This window comes from Ambystoma mexicanum, chromosome 2q (assembly GCF_040938575.1).
Source record: "Ambystoma mexicanum isolate Mex_15411 chromosome 2q, UKY_AmexF1_1, whole genome shotgun sequence".
NCBI lineage: Eukaryota > Metazoa > Chordata > Amphibia > Caudata > Ambystomatidae > Ambystoma > Ambystoma mexicanum.
The window spans coordinates 767,618,370-767,640,959 of NC_090924.1; positions in this window are offsets into that span (position 1 = coordinate 767,618,370).

Genomic DNA, 22,590 nt, shown 5'->3' on the forward strand with positions numbered 1-22,590 from the left:
CAAGTTTCACATACTGCAACACAAAATGGAAACACACTAGGTTACCGCAAGGATACTGCGAGTCACCATCCATCTTTAACAGGGTTATACAGATGGATCTGGGGAATGTCAAGCTTGAAAGCATGATATTGCAGTATGTAGATGATATTCTTATCTGCAGCACCACTGAGGAAAAGTGTAGGAAGGACTCTGTGTAAAGGCTCACAGTACTGGCCGAGAAAGGATACAAGGTTGACAAGGGAAAACTGCAGTACTGTCAGGAGCAGGTCCTATATATAGGGCAGATTATCTCACAGAAAGGAAGGAACATCATACCGCAGAGGTCATGAGCAATAAGGAACACACCACAGCCACATACAATAAGAGAATGGCAACAATTTCTTGGCCTGTGCAACTACTGCAGAAAATGGGTTTTTTACTACAGCACATACATAGGACCCCTACTGGCAGCTCTCAGGGAAGCACGGAGGGGAGCGAGGAAGCTAGGGTGGACAAGAGAAATGACTGATGCATTCAATGAACTTAAGGAGGCCATTTCAACGGCCCCAGCTCTGGGCACCCCCAACTATGAAAATGAATTCTACATATTCTCACATTGCGATGGTGCAGTAATGAAGGCAGTATTAACACAAAAGACAAGCATGGGACACAAACCAATAGCATTCTACAGCAGACACTTAGACCCAGTAATGATGGGACACTTCCCGTGTGAACACCACTTGACGGCTGCAGCTTTCGCAGTAGAGAAATCATATTCAATAACTATGGGCTGCTCCACCACACTATACATGGAACACGCCCTCTTCACGATCCTGCACAAACCAAACTCCACACTCACTACTCAGAGAGCAACAGTGTATGAGATTATTTTGTCTAGACCTGAGTTGAAGGTAGTAAGGTGCAGTAATGTCAATCTGGCACAGTACATAGCAGAGGAAGTGGCAGAAGGAGACTATGCACATGACTGTACACATGCAATTAAATATTTCTCATACACCACGAAAGGTAGAAGAAAATAACCTAGAGGGGGGTGAGGTCCTGTACATTGATGGGTCATTAACAATTGATCAAAGTGATGGTATAAGGAGGACAGGAACAGCTGTAGTGCGATTGAGGGAGGATTGGACATATGTACCGGTAAAATGTGTTAAACTACCCCAAAAATATTCAACACAGGCAGCAGAATTGGTAGCTCTAGTTTTAGCTTTAGAAGAAAGCAACGGAAAAGGAGTTACAATATATTCAGATAGCGCCTACGTCACTTCGACGGCACACTCAGGCTTAATAAGATGGCTCAGAAGGGGATTTAGGAGAGCAGATGGTACCCCAGTGCAACATGCTCTCCTCCTGGGTGAACTAATAGAAGTAATAAGATACCCAGACGAGATGGCACTGGTGAAGTGCCAAGCACATGCGAATGGGGAAGACCCAATATCAAGAGGCAATGAAACAGCAGAGGCACATGCAAAATATGCTGCATACTTTAGCGAAATATGGGACCTCCAAGAAAAACAAAAAGATAAAGGGAGGGCAAAACAGATGATAATGAAAGATGGGTACACACACATCCCAGAGACACAGATTATGGAACTGCAGGCGGCAGCTCCAATGGCAGAAAAGGAATTGTGGGTACAAAGAGGATGCACTATGTCCCCCACAGACACATTATGGAGACAGAATAACACATGGAAAGTTGTGATGCCCCTGGCCTTACTGAAAACAGCGCTGGCCCAACTACACCATCCCACTCATACAGGAAATGAAGTAATTGCAGCACGAATAAAAGTATCATGGTTCTGTCCCGAGCTAAACTCACATGTTGCAAACTTCATCAGCAACTGCCTCACTTGCCAAAAATTGACGGCCGGTCACACGCTGCAAGTAATCAAAGGTATAATAAACCGGCCTGAAAGACCCTTCCTGCACCTGCACATTGACTACGTCAACATGATCAACTTATGTCAAGGATACAGATACATGATTGTAGTGCTATGCCCCTTTTCGAGGTGGATTGAGGCCGGCCCATGATCCCATGTAAATGCATTTAGGGCCACAACATTTTTAGTAAGGGAAGTATTCCCGAGTTGGGGGGGGGTTGCGAAGGATTGAGATCAGATAATGGACCCCATTTTGCAAATGAATTATTTCAGCACATAGCTGCCTTGCTCGGGATTAAACATAAGTTCGCCTGTGCATACCACCCACAAGCCAATGGCGTCTGTGAACGCCTCAATGGCCTCTTGAAAGAAGCAATAGCCAAGACACAGCAAACAACCAAAAAGAGTTGGCTCTACTGCCTTCCTCTGGCTCTGTTTGAGTTGAGAAACAAGCCCGGTTCAGACCACCACCTCACACCCCATGATGTGTGACTGAACGCCAAATGCACCCCCCCACTAGCCCCACCAATGTGAGCAATGTATGACTGTGAAGCCACAAATACTGTTTTTGGTGAAGAAATGTATGAGTATGTCTCTTCCCAGGTTACTAGTGCCTCCTTTATCTCTCAACAGATTCAACGGACGCAGGGCGGGTCAGAGAACAGTCAACAGCAAACAACCAAAAATGAGGAGCAGAATGGACAATGGGCAGTGAAAGAAGGAGACACAGTTCTCCTTTAGAAACTATCGGAGAAAGTGGAACACCCCTAGATTTATGGGGCCCCACACAGTCAAAGAAGTGGCCCCCAGGGCTGTGAAAAAAAATGTTTGGACACACATCCACGACATCAAGCCCTACAAAGCACAGAACTTTCCCCACCACTGCAGCGACAGGGCCAACACTTCAACAGCAGCCAACGATGACAAGGACACAGCACAAATGCCAGCTACACCCAAGGACATAAATGGACGACCACCCATAGCCCACCCCATCACCCATAGCCCACCCCATGATTACGAGGTCCCAAACTCAAAACGTCCCAACGGCAGTACTAATAAACATTTAACTACGGTGGTGATATTGGTACTAGCAAATTAAGTTTAAATTAAGGGCACTTACCAGCAGTAAGAAGAACTCTGGCAAGGACATCTGAAATACACACAACACTGTGTAAACACGTGCATGCTCTCTTCTCCTTTTGGTCTCGCACATGCAGGTATCGTGCATTGTAATTGTTGTATGCAAATATTAGATAAAAAACATCCGCTAATGCCGAGGCTCAAATGTTACCCACCGACGACATCCCAGAAGCATTATCACACCAATTTATATATATAATTAAACGGCCAAAGTACTTAAGGGCCAGACGGCTATGCGTTTATTACAACGCGTTTCGCCTATTAATATTATGCTCATATCCACACCTCCATGCAGCCTTGCCTGCTCTGTGAGATAGGGCGGTAAGGAAGGCGTGGGAGGAGCTTATTGCCTGGCCATTGAATGACCACTTGATACACAGGGCTTGAATAACAAATACTAATGAAAATAACGCAGAATTTTAGACATTTTCAGGCGGGCACCTATATCATTTAAAATACAGGAGCTGCAGGACGGCAGCACAGGTAAGGTAAATATGCCAGTGGTTATAGCAACTGTAATAAAAATGTTGGGGATATCTTTGACCACTGGTCTGATAACTGCTGCTGTCTGGCAGGCCTACTATGCTTTACGTGTGACTGCAAGCTCCAATACTACCATTTCCCCCACCACCGCTGCAAGGAGCACTGTGTCAGGTGGAACGAGTAGCACGGGAGTAAAAGGAAAGAGAGATAAACGTAGTGTTTGCATCGATGTACATGGGGTGGACACATATTTTACAGAATCCGCACACGTCTCTAACAACATGTGGTACAAACATATGTTTAAAATTAGTAAGGACACGACAAAGGACAACTGCTACGTGTGCTCATTGATCCCATACGTCATGAGCGCCTCAAGAACATTTGTGGCAACTGAAGTGCCAGAAACCACAGCAGAATGCCTCTTATATTTAGCATTGTTTCAAATGCGAGGACAATTTCAGCGGAAAACGGCAACACTAAAATGGAAATCAAGGTCAACATACCCATAAGAAGACAACTTCATCAAAACACTACCAATGTTTGACAACTATTGGCAGCTGACCGAAGGTCTACAATACATAACCGATGGAGACAAAGGGGAAACAAAGGAAGTAACATTGAACTACCTGCCATGTAAGTGGAACGCAAGAGAGATTGGAGGTGAACCAGGATGCTGGGAAAGACCACTGATACTGATCCATGGCAAGGTATATACAAAGAACGGATGGACGTATGGAGTTGTGGGAAGCAAGATACCGACATTAGCAAAATCCTCAGTAATGACAGTACAAGAAGAAAACGACAAGTGCTACAAGGAATGGGCAAAGAGTGCGGCACTACTAACATGGTTGGACAAAGAGGAGGAAGCCATAACGATAATTCCTATTGCAGCCCCCACACTCTGTTACCAGCACGATGGAGAAATGGATGTTGGAATTAACAAAGGATGTAAAAAAACAATAAAGCTTCCTGAGGGGGGAGCAGGGACAGCAGTTCTGATGGACCACTATTGGGCCTGCAGAGCAAAATCTTACAAAAGTCTATCGCAGTCATGGAATGGGGTGTGTACTATGGTACACATCAACGTACCATCCCTGGTAGTACCACAGAAACACATCAACATGGAAAACTTCCTAAAGATGGACGAAGGAAACAGAAGAAAAAGATATCCCTGGGACAAGTAGACAGCACCTCACAGAGTGACACCACCCCAGAGAAACCACTGTTAAGAATAAAAAGACAAGGAGAACCACTCACCAGAAATTACCTCTGGGGGAGGTCAGAGACAGCATTGAGTGAGATCCCACCAGCGCACGGATTATTCAATAGAGCAGCATAGTTCTTTTCCTCTGTGATACATCCAGGAGTGCAGGCGTATGTAAATGCAAAATGGCTACAGATAACCAGGTGGGAGCTGATGACGATTAACTCCACAGTAAACGGCTTCAACACAATAAAAGAAGAACTAAGAGCAATAAGGATGGTGGCCTTACAGAACAGGTATGTGCTGGACCTTCTAACGGCAATGGAAGGAGGTGCGTGTGCAAAAATTGGAAGTTCCTGCTGTACGTTCATTCCTGAAACGACGAGGACAACAGCACTCTATCTGTAGCAGTGTCACAATTGGTCAAGATGCATGCGAAGATGGAAGAAGAAGCTAAGAGGGTGAAAAAGGATGGTAGTTGGTTTTCATATCTCTGGTCCTGGATGCCGTCATGGTTAGCGAATGGCCTCAAAGTTTTGGCAGGATGCATGATCCTGGGAATGGCTTCACTGATGGGAATAAAACTATGGATGGCAAGGTCAAAGCGTACTGCAGAGGAAATTATTGGCATGCACATCCTAATGCCCACCAAAGACGACATGCACTCAGACATCATCATCAAAGAACACGAACGACTGAGCCAAAAGATAGTGGAAGCAGACTTGTACCCACCTTCAATAAAAGTTGAAAATCCACAGAACCCGAAGAGCTATGTTGGAAAATGAGTTTATTGTAAGCCCGGTGGTGAGTGTGTGTATATGTACTGGCCGTTTGAAGATCATGTCAACCGGTACAGACACCTGGCAGGCATAACAAAGGTATGGCAAGTAAGAGAGGATAAAAGAGTGGATAATTTTGTGGTCGACAAGTCGACCAGAGGGGGGACTGAAGAGGGGAAATGGGATGGTCCCTTCCCCCAACCTCCATACAAACTATGGCCAATGACGTCATGACCCAAGCACCCGCAGCGCGATGAGTTCGACCCTCTGTCTGCCGCCCCTGATGTCAAGATCCACCGTGGCCACGCCCCACCTCCAGAAGCCAGCCGCACCACATCCAAAGCACGATGTGGGAAACCAGGTGGAGCTGAAGCCGACCATATGGACCAACTCGACTAAACGTCACAAACCAATAACGCCATCCGCATCATTAGAGATGACATGACGTCATAGCCACGATGGACAGAAAAACACGTGTTGCTAGGCACCTGGATCAGACCCACACCAACCCACACGAAGAACACGCTCAGTGCTATGACTTAGAAGACCGCGCATACTCACATGCATCATTGTTATTTTTCACATAGGCTGACTACCGCATCTCAGAAACGCAAGACGCCAGAAGAGCTTGTGTACATGCTTGCAGACGCTTCATGCTACTAAAATCCTGAAGATAACACCCTGTAGATGGACTAATGTATAAGGATCAAATTTGCACCATGCGACCCTCGCTTTATGGACTGTAGGCCAAGGTGTGCCGCAAACCAGAGTCCCCAGACCCAGAGTAGCTCAGACGAAGCTACACGGTGCTGAGCATGCAGAACAACCCTGACTGGAGCCCCACAGCCAAGGTCACGAAGTTACAATCAACATGCTGCGCTCTCAACACCAAGGTTACACCTGGCCCTGCTAAAGACTCCCCGGAGCAGAAATACAAATCAAATCCTCGTAATTCTGCCTCAGCCACAGTCTCTCAACACGTGACCAGGCCGACCTGATACGATGCCAGGCTCCAAGGACTAAAGAAGCTCTGGGGTCTCACGTCTGGGACCCAGCCTGCAACAAAGAAGTAACAAGTAGGACACCGACAGCAATGGGAAAGGAGCACTCTAAAAGCCAGTAGTAAGACCTGTCCATTGTCCGCCACTGACACATAGTCATATATTGTTGCTAGCACCAGGTACATTGCGAGCTGGGAACAACGATGGTCCCAGACTTGGCGGCTCGCGGATGGACCAATCAAAACATGAGGGGCTAACCACTGACGACACCACAACACAACCAATCACTAACTTTCTTCATGTAACTAATTTCATGTGACAATTCTTAGGGACGACCCAAGCGTACCACCAGACCCCTTCTCTACCAATAATATTTTCTTCTATACTGTTCTATACTGACCCTACCACTCGGGGAACCAACCCGGGCGAACGTTAGGTTTGGGGATGAGTCCTCACCGGTGACGCACATTGTGGCGTCATCCAGCTAGCAAAAAAGGGCCTGCGGGCCCATTTCGAATGAGAAGTTCCTGGGTACCTATGCTCCACAAACCTGTCCCTGTCTGTTTCTATGCAATAAACAGCAGTAACCCTTTGCTCTTGTGTGTGCCTCATACTCCTTTGGGACACGGGAGGAGTTTTCTCCACCCCTGGGGATCCGTGGACGGCTCTGCCGACCTCCACAAAATTACCCGGACACCTTCATGAATGTTGATAAGTTCAGATCATTTTGTACCTCTTACCAGGGGACATCCCATTGGCACTCTCATCCAGAGGAGACCACTCTCCTTATTGACTGTATCAGTGTATCTCAAGTAAGTGCTGAGAGTTCAACTAGGTGCAGTTCACCAATATTTGTGTCTGTGGTGGAGCACTGCACCCCAATGATAAGCCCTGTCACTGTTTCTAACCAGCCCAAACAACCATTTAATTCTAGGCCCTAGTATATAACCCAAGCTGCAGGAGTAGTATTGGCACCATCCCATATTCGATCCAATCCTTCCTTTTTCTTTGTTCCTCTGTGTATCCTCATTCTGTTGCTGTAACCTTATGGTTACACCCTCTGTACAGTTAGAAAACTGAGTTGTGATCTAAAATGCAGACAAAGGGATTGTAAAACTAAGTGTGGCAAGAGAAGCATTAAGAATAACATACCGAAACCCTGACCTATCGATTTTACTGACAGTGGGTCTCATTACAAATCGCCCGGTATGGAAACAACGGTGGCGGTAAACCCGCCGCCACTGTTGTTTCCATGCCGGGCGATCACAACTCCTGCAGGCGGGAGGTGATGTTCCCGCCAGGTCTGACCTGGCGGGTTTAACACCGCCCGCCTGCAGGCGGACGAGGAAACACCGGCAGCATTACGAGATGCTGCCGGTGTTTCCATGATCCCCATTCCCATTGAGTCCGAAAGGACTGAATGGGAATGGGGATTAACACCATTCCGCCTCTGTGATTCCCGGAAAACCGGGGTTGTAATGCCCCGGTAATTCCGGGAATCACGGAGGCGGAATGGTAATACGAGTCCGGCGGTAACCAGGCGGGTTTTACCGCCTCGGTTACCGCCGGACTCGTAATGAGGCCCAGTGTCGTACCATAAGAACTATTGACGTATATACTTGTTGTTATGGAATTCAGTGACCTCAAACGCTGGTGGAATTAAGTACTGTATCAACATACATGTTCTATTTTCTGACTTTGTATTATATAGGTACACAGCATGCAACGCATTTGAGCACACTCTGACCAGCTCAGTATTGGTTATCAGAAAACAATACAATTCCATTGAGGTGCTGAAGTGTTTCCGTAATGAAACAAATTGATTCTCTATGCTACACTTGCCTGGTACAGCCACTGTATGAAAGCCCAATGGTAGGCTTACTACAGTGACACCTTCGCTTTCATTTGAGTTCTAAAGCCTCACTCTCACCATAGTCGTATCTGATCCGTGACGAAACCAGACAATAGTCTTCAATATCTCTTTCATTCCCTCTTTTATTGCCTAGAATGTAAAACAGAATAACAATAGTGCATTAGATCTGAAACATAGCAGGGTTCTGGATATGCATTGGTAATAGAGTGAGCATTAGTAAAACTAGTCACATTTTCTCTTAGTATCTCTGGGCTAGGGCTAGTGTTCAACACTTGTAACTCTGCTGTCAGAGCACAGGCATAATTTTCATTGGAGAGCCAATTCAAGAGAGCTTCACATGGGTATAGAATCAATCATCCTTGGGGGACAAGCAGCTGGTTTTGGGAAGAACCCTAATAACAGCTCAGCACCAAACTCCCAATGTCCTATAAACCTGCATGTTATGTCAGCGCCAGTTGTGAGAAACCTGAGGTTATTCCCGCAAGTAGACCTCTTGAATCCCTTATTCGGGTGGGCTGGGGAGGACTGGCGCTCACAGATCCCAACCCTGGGGGTGGACGAGTGAGGGAGGATCACCTGGGTAGGGGGGGCCAAGTTGTGCTGGGGGAAAAGGCCCAGGTAAGACGCAGTATTATGCTGAGGACAAAGTCCCTAAGATTTTCTCTGGGTATTCCTCATCTACCTCCCTTCCACCCGAAGAAGCTCCCTTAATAAAATCCAATCACCCCTACACCTCTGATAAACCAACTAGGAGCCCAAACCCTATTACCCTAAAAAAACACAATTCCCAGAATCCTTGGTTTTCTGTTGCCTTCCCGGTCATTCCTTATCGCGTCCCTCTGATTATTATTTCCCACACTTCCAACCTATTCAGAGAAAACACTACCATTCCCACAATTCCTCTTGTTTATTTCATGATAATAATCCCGGTTATTCCCGTTTTGTTCACAAACCCTACCAATCTCACCTTTCTGAATTTACCAACTCCCCTAGGTTGAAGAACATAATTTCTCAGGACAAAACCCCCCCTTTTGACACAAACACTTTTGTACCCTGTGGAAGACAATGGACTAATGATGAATCTGTTTACCTGACATGTCCCGACCCAAGGGTCAGGCATGGTCACGCAATTGAATGGAATCACACATACCTGGAACCTCCGCAGACGGAAACATAAGACTGTGAACAAAGGCCAGCGTGTGTTGCAGAAGATGTCAATGGTAGACAAGACTCTCCTCCGCTGGTTACGAAGCCACGGAGAGACGCTTGTCTCGATGGTACCAACCTTGACTTGAATGGAGAAGAAAGCCAAGCGGTTCATCACAGCCAGTGAATCGAGGGGAGAGTCGATAAGAAACCAAACTGTTGAACGAAAATTAGCAAATGGCTAAATTGAACATTGAAAGATAGAAACAATTGGTGAAAGAGGGGGAAAACCACAGCAACAGGGGTGTCCGGCACCACGTGGGTGCTCATGCAGGAAACTCTGGGCGATTACCCAACGTTAGGGACTACCGTAACCAGAAGGCCTTAGGAAGAGATGAAGAGATGTCAAAGTGGTCAGGCGGCGGTCTTGTAAAATCCTCTGTACCGTCAAAACTCTTTGACTGACAGATGATTGTGAAGCTAAGGGACATTAATCCTGCATGGTGAAATCAGGCTTGCCAATTGATGGAACATTATTGTTGGTCACAATGTCACTTTTGATGTTCTCAATTTTTGTTCACATAGAGTTCTGGATGTCTAGACACCATTTCACAACCTTTCTAACTATTACAGATGGTGGGCAAGGGTTTGCAAGTTCCTTTAGGATTTTGAAGAATTCCCTGGAATTGGCAGAGGCCCCATTGATTCTTGCCTCATAAAACACTTTTTCCCCTCACAAACGGTCTGTTTATGGGTCATCTCTTCTCTGCCACGGTGTAGCACTCCTTATCATCAGAGGAGTTGGACTTTCGCCATCTCTTGAGGGCCCTGTCTTTCAGAGATTGTAATTTCTGGATGTCTGGGGAGTAGCATTGTTTTGATAGTTGTGTCTTTACCAATCTCAATGGCGCAAGATTGTTCACTGCTAGAGACATCATTTTGTCATATGCGGGTGAGAGAGCATGCAAATAATCCCAGGACATACTATCAAAAAAGCCTGATGGGCATCCAGGGACAGGAGGGATAAGCCTCCCAAAATTGTAGGGGCTAGGGCGATTAGGTCAACCACCCTCCGGATGTTGTAGTGGGCACTTCTATTCTTAATGAAACCTGTTTGATCATTATTAATTATCTGTGAGAGAACCTCCCCCAATCTGGTGGCCACGATTTTACTCAAGATTTTGGTGTTTTGGAGGGCTATAGGATGATACAAAGTACATTCCTCAGTATCTTTGTCCTGCTTTAACAATAATGTTGTAGCTTATTCCGCCACAGGGTCAGACACCTTCCCGGACCTTAAAAAGGAGTTAAAAAGTTTAGTGACATGTGAAGTTAAAGAGCTCACAAATGTTATATAAAATGTGCTCGTGAAGCCATCTGGGCCTGGGGCTTTACCCGTAGGAAGGGCGTGGATTGCTTGGGATACCTTTTGGGTAGTAATCTCCCCCTCAAGTGCCTCCCTAACCTCTTCAGTGACCTGAGGGAGTTGCACCCGTTGAATGAACTTGTGACTGTGAGCCTGCAGTATCGATTGGGCGGCCTTCCCAGTCAGGTGCACCTCTAGAGTCTGTCGGGCTACCCTGAGGTCTTGCAGGGACCATCGATTACCCTTCAATACATGTTCTCTTTCTTTCTCTTGAACTACACCTTCCAGTGCCGTTAGCTGCCGTTTGTGAGCCTTCCCCCTAGCCACTGATTGTTCAACAATGACTCCCGAATAACCGCTTTCCCAGCATCCCATATTGTCTGTGGGTCCAATTCCCTGCAGTAATTATCCTGGAAATAGTTCCTTATGGCGTCTTCTATGTGGCCTTTCAGGGCTATGTCAGTGAATATTGTGTCATTCAGTCTCCCGGGGGGCCTAATCGAAGGCACCAAGTTAAGTGCCAATCTAAGAGGGGAGTGATCCGATAAGGCCTTCGGCAAGATGTCTATCCCCTTAACCAACGGAATGAGAGTGTTGGAAACCAAAAACATATCCAGCCTAGAGAAGCCCTTATGGACAGCCGAACAGAAGGTATAATCTCTTTCATCAGGATGGAAGAAACACCATGCCTCTATCAGCGAATGTTCCTGAAATAATGTTGACATGGCGTAAAAATCATGTTTGTCCTGAGGGGTGGAGGTCATTGATTTGTCTATCAATAGGCCTACAACACAATCAAAACTCCCCCCTAGAATTATTTCACCTACAGCAAATTGAGCCAGAGTGTCTGAGAATCCCCAAAAAACGAGGGGGGTCCTGGGAGTCCCTCTGTCAGACATTAGTCCTGGTTACAAGGGCCTTACCCAGATTCTTTAGCTCACTATCTTTCACAGAGGAGAAATATACAAATCATATCAGTCTTTGTCCTGCCCTGAGGCAGTCCAGCACCCAAATGCTAGGCAATTCTCCTCTGAACAAGAGTACCCACAGCAACCCCAGACATGTGTTTCGGTCTGGTTGAACCTCGTCAGTAGGGTAGAGCTCTGCCTCTATAAGAATAGTGAGCAAGGGGTCCACGTCTGGATTCCCCTAGTAACTTAGGCTGAGAATCCCACCAGGAACTCAGCCTGTTTATCGTTCAAACCATATATGACAGCCAGTGTTATCTCGCAGCCCTTTATGAGAGTATTGAGCAGTAGAAATCTCCCTTCATTATCCCTTAAGACACCCATTACCTTCCCTTTGTTTTATTGTATGCACACCCCAGCAAATAATTTCAGAAGGTGCATCCTGAGTAAGCTACAGATGTCGATTGCTTTCATGGAGGAAGGCAATGTATGCTCAACTCCAGGGTTGTATCCGGTAAGGGAAGCTGTGCGTTTCCAGACCTATTGTAGCAACAGTGCGATTGGGGGTTTCCTGTACATATGCAGCATTGTTTCTTCATGGGGGGATGGTTTTGTTGAGATGGGTCAATTAATCAGAAGTCAGACTTGGCAGGTACCGTTTGAGTTTTTATTTCAGCCTGATTGTCAGATTCTGCAGTTGGGCTCACCTGTATTTTCTTCTGTGAAGTCTTGATTGTAGTTGATCCTTGACAGGCCTTATTCTTGGAGCGGGTATCGTGTAGATATGGGTGAGCCTCTCCGGATGCTACCCTGCCTGACAGACAATTACCCAGGTCGGGTGACCTCCAGAGTGGAAGGCCAGATACACAGGAGAAAAAAAAATCCCCAATGGAAAGGGAAAAACCTGTGCATGCAGAGATGGATCTTGTAATAAGAAGCAGTACCAGTTGATTGAAGAGTAGATGAGAGGGACGTTAAGATGAATAATCCAATAGTAACCAGAAGCTAGCACGAATAGGGATTCGTACGAAAACACACACTCAGGGAAAAGCAGAACATGGAAGGCAGTCAAACCAGGGAAATCAGGAAGCACAGGAGGAGCGGAAAGGAAAGACAAGGAACTAAGAATGGTGGAATGAATAACTAAGAGCTTAGTTAAATAGCTCTGAGTGAGTCCAAATATTTACCTGCATTGAGACGCAAGGTCCTGTGTCAGCGGAGACTGTTTAGCTTGCGAAAAGCAGTAGCTGCAGTTGGCGTCCGTGTGTTGCCGAAATTACTATAGCACAGTGAACGCTTCTGCACCGAACGCCAGAGCGCCATGTTAGGAGGAAAAATGGTGCACGCTAAACATTGCATCAGTCTCCATTACAACCACAGGGACCAGGGACGATTGATCATGACATTGATGTGCCGCAGAAAGTAACGCCAAGCACCATTGTTCGATTCTCTTAGAGGCTGTAGTGATCAAGAAGAACAGGGTGGTTCTCTCAGGCACAGATGACGAAGGCGGAGAACGGTGCACAGTTCTGTGCATCGATCCGACCTTGTTGCTGAGGTACATGTACGACAAACAATTGTTCATAGACACTGAAGACACAGGAGAGATGGTCTTTGAAATTGGGGTGCCTTGCCAGCTAGAGATAGGGAAGTGCCACAGACCATGCTCATCGTTAAAAATACATTTTGGGTGAAGGATTTGGTAAAAGTGCCAGACCATTTGTGGACCAGCATTCCTCATGATGTGGGGCTGCTAAAGAGTGTTGGAGCGGTGAGGATACAATTGAAACCTGGTGCAATATTACAGCGGGTTAAGCAGTACTCCATGTTTAGGGAGGCAGACAAAGGGATTTACGAGACCATTATGGCGTTGTTGAAGCAAGGCCTAATACAACCCTCTGTGTCCCCATGCAATTCATCTATCTACCCCATTAAGAAAGGAAAGGGGTCCAGTTGGACGATGGTCCAGGGTCTGTGCCCCCTCAATAATATTGTTGAGGTGGAATTTCCGTGGTACCGAATCCTGCTGCCATTCTCTGTAGCATACCTACTCGGTCAGCCCACTTCACAGTGATTGATTTTAAAAAATGCATATTTCTCTGTCTCCTTACATCCCGATTCTCAGTAACTCACAGCGTTTATGTATCATGGTCAGAGATTTCGAGCACACAAGGTTGTCCTATGGGTACTGCAAATCTATGAGTGTTTTTAACAGAGTGGTTCAAATGGATGTGGGAAATTTACATGTGTCCAGTACCTGTGAGACAAGCCTTGTAATCAAGAGGGACACAGACTCAAAAGTAACAGTTTGAAAACCTTTATTGTTGGGTTGGTGTAATGCCTACCTGGCCCCAACTCTAAGGGGGTTGTTCCCTCAACTGATGCTCCAACTCAAAGTTCATATGTGTCCAAACCTATGCTTGCCCTCACTCTTAAACCTAATGTTATAGGGGATTTTCTTAAAGGAAAAATAGTGACTAAAAAAAAAGCCTTACCGATAGGTGTAGTTCTGCCAGTTCAAAATAGTTAAACTCAAAAGGGTTGCCCTTGGAAGCTTCCATGTATGGCTCTTGCCATAAGTCAATAAAGTTCACAATATCTCTGGTTCTCTTGGGGTTCCCTTCCCCAAGCTCAGACCCTTCTGGTTTCAAAACGAAAAGTTACAGTTCTTTCCAAGCATCTCAGGGTTCCCTTACCCAAGTCTAGGCTTCTCCGGGTCAAATAATTCACTGTTTTTTACTTTACAGCTTAACTGAAGATTCACAGTTCCATTCAGGCCTCCCAGGGTTCCCTTCCCCAGTCTAGGCCTTGCCTGTAAAGTTCACAATGTCCTTGTGGACCTCTCAGGGTTCCCTTCCCCAGGCGTAGGCCCCTTTTGTCTTCAAACAAACAAAGTTCTCCTTGTCAGGATGTACCTTTTTACTGTATGGTTCTTTCACGGGGGTAGTATCAGAGAAATTTTGAAAACGCCAGGCTCTTTGCTCCTCCCAGGCGTAACCACTCTGACCTCTAACCCCTCTGCTTGTTCCCTATACCTTTCTTCTGGCACCTTTTCCCTTCTCTGCCTTTTCCACTTGACAGTGCCTCCTGCATACCTTCTTTTCTATTGGGTACACTTGCATCCCCCTATTATCTTGCTGTGACTCTTGCACACTTCTCTTTACTTTTCACCATGCTCTCTTGCACCTTCATTTCCCACTACAGTGCCTCTTGCACTCTCTGTGTTTATCTCGGGTGGCTTTCACCCTCTCTTGACTGTCCATTTTCATTCTCTCTTTTTCTTTTCTGTCTTTCTTGGTTTCGGATTACCCGTTCTTTGCTTCCGTTTTCCTTCTTTCTGTTTCTTTTCTGCCTTTCTCTGTTTCGGGTTGCTTCCATCCTTTTCCTTGCTTTTGGGTCACTCGCACCCACTCTTTGATGTTTCCATGCCGCAAGCTCACTTTCTCTGTTTTTTTCCTTCTATTCTTTAAAGTTCACTTTACTCTTATCTCTCTTTACTTCCGCGCTGCTAGTGCATCTTTCTTGATGCGTTCTCTTTACTTCTGCTTTCTTTACCTCTGCCACTTGTAGATCTTGTCTGTTTCTAATCCCCCTACAGGCACAGGGGAACAAACATTTCTTTGGACTCAGCCAGCAGGTCGCAGTCTGCCGTACTACAGCTCTGTGGAGACATGGCTCCCTAGCCACGCTGCAGCCCCTCAAACACACACTGGGCCAGCGTCTTGGCACGTCGCTCCCCTCCAGACTCTCCAGGCTTCACCTATTGCAGCTCCCTGCTGCTTGGCTCTCCTGGTCCCATCAGCAACTACAGCTCGCCCTCTGCTTCTGGCAGAACTACGCCTTTTGTACTGCAGGTAAGAGTCAATTGGAGTCAGGTGTGCACAGTTGGGGAAAAGTGCCTGACCGTGCCTGACTCTATTAGTGGGACAGCATAAAGGTGTTATATGATAGGCCTCTCTTTGTATCCCCATATTGTTTCTATTGGTAATCCGCATTGCTCCTGATCGCCTCTTCCCCGTCCCAGTACTCACTGGAACTGGGTAAGGGGTGATGTGATGAGAGTGGAAATACCCTGGACAGACTGAGGGAGCCAGAACTTGTCTCCTTCTCTTTTCAGTAACAGGTGTAGGGACTTGTTGGTGCCCATTAAGGTGATAGAGTGATGTTAAATCCCCTTGTTTACTAGTGGGGATATCTGTGAGGAAATATTGGGTTCCCAGTATATCTTCTGGGTTTTGAGGAAGGAGAGACAAGGTTAGTGTTAAGAGTTGAAAAAGGGCTTGGTCTCTATAGATGACCACAAAATGTTATCTTCCCTTTCCTTGAGAGACGGTCAAGGGATAGGACGGGTCTTGGATGACAATATCCCATGAACAAAGAGGGAGGGTAGAATGGATTGGGGCAAGGAACGGGGGAATACCATGTCTCACCTTTGGACGCTTTCCCAGCAGTCCACAAGGACTGGCTGCCCAGGTGATCCTCCCTCGCTTGTCCACCCCCAGGGTTGGGATCCAAGAGGGATGGCCCTTCCCATGCCACCTGAACAACAGATCCCAGGGACTACTTGTGAGAACGCCCTCAGGTTTGTCATATATCATAATTCAGTACATGGACGATCTGTTAGTCTGTAGCACTTCAGAGGAGCAGTGTCGAGGAGAATCCATTACGCTCCTCACACTGCTCACGGAGAAGGGGTACAAAGTGGATAAGGAAATATTGCAGTACTGCCTGAAAGAGTTAGTATATCTGGGGCAAGCAATATCACCTGTAGGAAGGAAGGTAATGCCGGTGAGAGCCACCACAGTTCAGAATACTCCTCAGCCTGTTACGGTGGAACAGATGCAGCAGTTTTTGGGGCTCTGTAACTATTTTAGATCATAGATCTTTTATTACTCTAGTTATGTGAGACCCCTACTGCAAGGACTCAAGAAAGCACAGATGGTGCAAGGTCTGATGGAGTGGTCTGAGGAAATGGGGACTTGCTGTCAGGAACTCTAGGCCTCAATCAGCAATGCTCCGGTCTTGGCGGCCGCGAATTACAAGAAGCTATTTTATCTTTTTTCACATTCGAACGGGCATTTAATGACAGCGTCCTGACCCAGCAAACATTGCTGGCCACAAACCTTTAGCGTATTACAGCTGACTTCTTGGCCCAGTGATGCAGGGACTTTTCCCTTGTGAGCAAGCTCTTGTGGTAGAGACTTTTGCGATTCAAAAATCTTCAACCATTACTGTGGGTTGCCCGGTGACATTGTACGTGGAGCATGCAGTTTTTGCGATCTTAGAAAAGTCGAAGTCCTCATTAAAGATTCAGAGAGTTTCAGGGTATGAGGTCATTTTGTCAAATGCATTGAATCATCCCGTGCAATGCCACCTAGTCAATCCTGCGACATTTGTAGCAGAGGCAATGCAGCCTGATGACATCATTCAGGATTGAGAGGGTGAATGTGAAAGAGGATGCCATGAGGGGTGCGGGGGGTCAGGTGATTTTTTGTTGATGGGTCTTCAACCAACAACCAGGAGATGGGTGAGAGGCATACGGCTGCAGTTGTTGGGGATTTTGTGGTTGGGGAGTACTGGGTCAGACTGAAGAGACGGTTGCCTTCTCATTACTCTGCGCAGGTGGCAGAACAAGTGGCACTCATAAAGGTGCTAGAAATGAGTAAGGGGAAGGCTGTCACTGTATTCTGACTCCAAGTACATCAACAGTGAGATTTCGGGTGAGAGAGGTGTTTCCGCAGTGGGGAATTTGCGAGGCTCTAAAATTCGATAATGGAACTGTAAGAGGATTCAATTCAGCACTACAGCCAAGTCAACGCCTAGTCTAGAATACTGAATGAAAAACCTTATTGATATATCTTTATGTCCAGTTCATGCGTTCTGGATGACTACCCCTATATAACAACCCTCTCTTGGAATCCTCCTGACCCCACTGAGCCAAGAAGTAGTTCTGTTTTGCAAGTTAAAAGGTTTAATTGATAGTTTCAACAATAGGTATATATATCACACTTTAGAATAAATTAATAATTGAATAGCAAACTTAATCTGATATGATAAAGATTAACAACGGAGAATCTGGCACTAGCACACCTCTTTATAATCGCTAAGGAGTTGACATGAAATGGATAAGATAGCAACAATACTTTTATGGTTTCAAATGGATGCAATGTGGAATGAAATGCAGTACAGAAAATAACTTGATAGGATTTCAGCAAAAGACAATGTAATCACTTTCTTGGACAAATCACCCCCCCCCCCTTTTATGCTATGCAAGGAAATGGAAGGAAGGCACACAGTTCTCAGAAATGCAATCAAATGTGATTCAGTTCACCCAGCAACTTAGACTACAGAAGTTGAAAACACAGGCCCAAATGCTTTTAAATGTGCTGGCAATGTAGAAAAAAAATATGCTAAAATGCTTTTAATTCCCTCTAGAGGTTCAGGTGAGTGGTATCTAGTTAATATTAGCTCAGGCTCACTCTAGCAGTGATGCAGGGATAGTTTTTATGAGGCAAACGTTTTTTTTCAGAGGAAAGCAAAAGCAGCTATCTTTTTGCAAGTGGAGAAATTTTCAAATCGCGGCAAATTCGCGAATGCGTTTTCCGCGATTGCGGCATAACTATAGGGAAGCGGAATGCGGTTCTAGGTTCGTTGAAAAGCTGAGATTCAAAGCTTTCACAGGAGAGTTACTGCAAGTCTCTAGCACAAATGGTCACAGAGATATGAACGATTAAATAAAGGTCGTTTTTCAGATTTGAAATTTTAAAGTTCACAAAGACAAGTGCAGCTTGCAACTAGCAAATCCCAGGTGACAGCTTTACAAATGACAGGTGACAGTTAGGAGACAGTTCTACTTAGATTAAAATAGGATTGAATTATATTATTTTAACTAAGAGATTGGTTCTGCACAGTTTTCTAGGTACTCACACTATATTCTTGAGTTAAATGGGCCTCGCCATGGATCTGGTCAGGTTTTAGACTGGACTCTGGTCTCTGCACTTCACAGTGATCTGGGTCAGCTCTCTCTGATTCTGCTAACAGGTCAGCTCTACTCTGCTGGTCTGGGTCTCTGAAGTTGATGGAGGTAAAGTATGGATTTTCCCGGCAGAGCTTCCAGCTGCAAATGGATTTGAAGGTCCCTATCTGTCCTGTCTGTCTGCTTTTATGTGTTTTTTTTTATGGGTGTGTGTGCAGCATCACTAGACCCTACCCCTCTCCACTTATCATTGGCCAAGCTTTCATTTCTCCCCTGATTGGGGAAGGAACTGTGAGTCAGAGCGATGTCATTTTATGGCTTGCAGAGAGGACACTCCCCTGTCAAATTGCACATAATCTATATTTGATAAAAAAAAACATATTTGCACAGGTACACATTTGTTTAAAATTACATGCACCCCTCACATATCACAGGAGGTATCCCCTGTTCAAACTCTGCTCTTCCTGAGAGCTTGCATTCAGAAATGGCAATATTTTGCACTTTTTAACTGGTTTGCAATACCGGACATTAACCCAAATTTACACACATGTGCGCAAGGAGTATGGACATTAGTTGATGAAGTGTCAGATTTTTCACATGCACACATTTTGAGTAATATCCTCTTAACTGCTAGTTTGCCCCCAGAACATCACACAAATTGGAGTTTGGGCTTGAATTGAAGGTACATTTTTTAAATTAAGGCTCTCAAAGTTATACATTTCTGTCATTTGATTACAAAGAGTTATCAGTGTTTCTGTAAAATATATATTTTGCTTTCATTTCAGTTCTCAGAGTGTTGGAGTCCGCCTCCAAGACTTGGGTGGGTCAGTCACATGTGTCCTCTGGCAGGCAGGCCTTTGTTGACATTAAACAGTCAAAATCAACATATTCCTTTCAGAGGAAAGGGGCCATTGTGTGGTCTCTGGGAAGCTGAGATCAGGAGGCCAGGGAGCCACTTTGCATTTAATTAACAGAACCCTGTGATTTCCTGGCTTCTTGTGTTGAGTTCTGAAGTGTCAAGAGTTCTCAGGACAGGCAACCCCTTTGAACTTTTAATTAATAAGACCCCTTTCTTTGCACTAGACAGTTTTGCAAGACAGCTCTCCTGTCAGAGTTTAGACCGCTAGTGCCGCCTTGAGGATTTTGTTGGTACTGCATGCAATTTTGGGATCTTTCTTGGATTAATGCATTCTAAACAGGAATGGTTCTTACATGGTAGTAAATCCTTGCTTAACATTGTTTTGATGGGGCTCCTTACAGTAAGATGGTTATGTGGAACCCCACAAAAGGGTTGAATCTTTAAAGTGGTCCAATGAGTCACGATTTCAGCAACTTTTTGACATCAGTAACAGTGGATTTTGTTAACAAAGACCTTTCTTTACACTGGTGGGTGGCAAGTTAGGTAACCATTTTGGTGTGCGCACAACTGCGCAGCTCTCCTGGATTCTGGGATGAAATGATGGGCGGCGACAGCGCATCCCCATCTTTACCCACTCCAATGATTTATTTTTGTTCTGGGGTAAAATGATGGGCAGCGACAGCTTAATCCCCACATTTACCCCGTCTAATGATTCCACATGGGTCAAAACCCTCCACAAACCCCCCCGCCCGACTGCGCTTTGACTTGAGTCGAGGGGGAGTCGGTTGCAAGGGAGGTTTTGAACCCTGGCGCTGGTATGTCCACATTATCTTCTTCCAATTCTGTAGATGGCACAGTTCAGCATCTTCCTCTCCATCCGGTCAGATCGATCAGTTCTCCTCGCCGGTCCTGATGGGAAGATTGGGCGGTACCCCGGGCCCGTTGCGTCTCTGCTCCCGGTCTCCGGATTGTCCTCCTTGGCCCGTCTCCAGGTTTTCTTTCTCCTAGGACGACAAAGGAAGAGCGGCAATACCTACTCATAGACGTCTTTCCACCACTGTTGAGATAGTGGGGCAGCATATGCATTTCATCATAACGAAATATTACATTCTTATTTTGAAAAAAAAACAGTATAACTAAGAGACAGTTTCATGCAAATCACAATATTTTAGAGACTAGATGTGGTATGTTTTATGGTTGGAACTGAATTAGTCTGAGACAGTACCCGCTAGGATTCCAGAGGATTCCTCCAGTTGTTGCAGAGTGTGCCTGGGATGGCAACATTTCAACTGGTTTGTGTGGACCCACTTGTCTTCCCCCGCTGCCAAAGGACCTTTGGGGATGTGGATTTTGTAGGCCACAGGGGAGATTTTGTCTATAATCTCAAAGGGTCCCTTCCATGTAGGCAAGAATTTCTGCTGTTTTGCCTGGTTTCTTTGGAAGTTGTATAGATAGACCCGGTCCCCCACCTGATATTCATTCCTGGAAGTTTTCAGGTCATAATGGGTCTTCATGCTATCAGCTGATCTTTCTAGATTCCGCTGAGCATAAGCAAAAGCATGTTGAAGGTGTTTCCTTAAATTCTCCACATACTCATGAGTTGTGGAGGCATTTATCAGTGTCTGCTCTTGGGTCCTGTAGAGCAAATGCTGAGGAAGCACCATCTTGCGCCCAGTCATCAACTCAAATGGTGACATTTTGGTTGCAGATGAAGGGGTAGATCTGATGGCCATTAGGACCAGAGGTAATTGGATATCCCAACTTGGCCCAGAATCTGCCACAAACTTCTTTAATATGCTCACAATTGTTCGGTTATATCTCTCTACTGCCCCAGAAGAAGCTGGCCTGTAAGCAATATGCAACTTCCTTTTGACCCCCAGTATCTCCCACATCTTTGTCATTACTTCACTGGTGAAGTGGCTACCCCTGTCTGACTCAATCCTTTGAGGGAGACCAAAACGGGAAAAGATGTGGTTAATCATCAAAGCAGCTGCCGTTTCTGCCTTGCAGTTTGGGGCTGGGAGACATTCCACCCACTTGGTAAACAAGCATGTCACAGTCAACATGTACTTATTCCCCCTAGCAGAGCGAATCACGGGGCCTACAAAGTCGATTTGTAAATCTGACCATGGCAGTGTCATCCCCCTCTTTTGGAGAGGCGCACGGTGCGTGAGGGATGATGGCTGAAATTGTGCACACACAAGACACCCCTTCAAGTATTGGTCAAGGTCCTGCCCCATGTGTGGCCAGTATGCAACCTCTCTTAAGATTTCCAATGTTGTGTGAAACCCCCTATGACCGGCGGTGGCCGCATCATGGGCGTGACTTAACATTAGGCTTCGGAATGAGGTAGGAACCACCCACTGATCGTGGCCAGCTTTGGATTTCCTTACCAGCAAACCGTCTTGGATTCGGAACATTTTTGGACATTTCATCAACACTCTTAGATCCTCTTTTCCAGTGTAATCGGTATCCGTCAGGGGAAAGTTCTCAGGGTCCTCAAGGTGTTGGTAAAATTTACCAATTATTGGATCCCCCTTCTGAGCTGTAATCAAATCAGCATCAGGGGTCTCCTTACTCCATTGTGCAATTGAAAGGTCGTTGTGAGCATTTGTCTGGGACCTAGTGATAGCAGTGACCTGGATTTCCCCCAACAGGGACTCAATCTCAATTAGATCCCCTTGGATGGCCCCGGTTTTGGCCAGCTGATCAGCTAAGTCATTTCCAGTTTTGTCTGGTCCCTCTACTTTGGAATGACCCTTGATCTTCTTCCAATAGATGGTCATCTCATTCGAGGTGACCAGGTCATCAATGTTTTGAATCAACTTCCCATGTTTCAAGGGTTTGTTGTTAGCACATAACATGCCTCTGGTTTTCCAATTAACCAGGTGCTTCACGAACCCGTTCCGTACATAATCCGAATCTGTGATTATGACCAGTTCGTGGAGTTGATGCTGGACAGCAGTGAGGATGGCCTG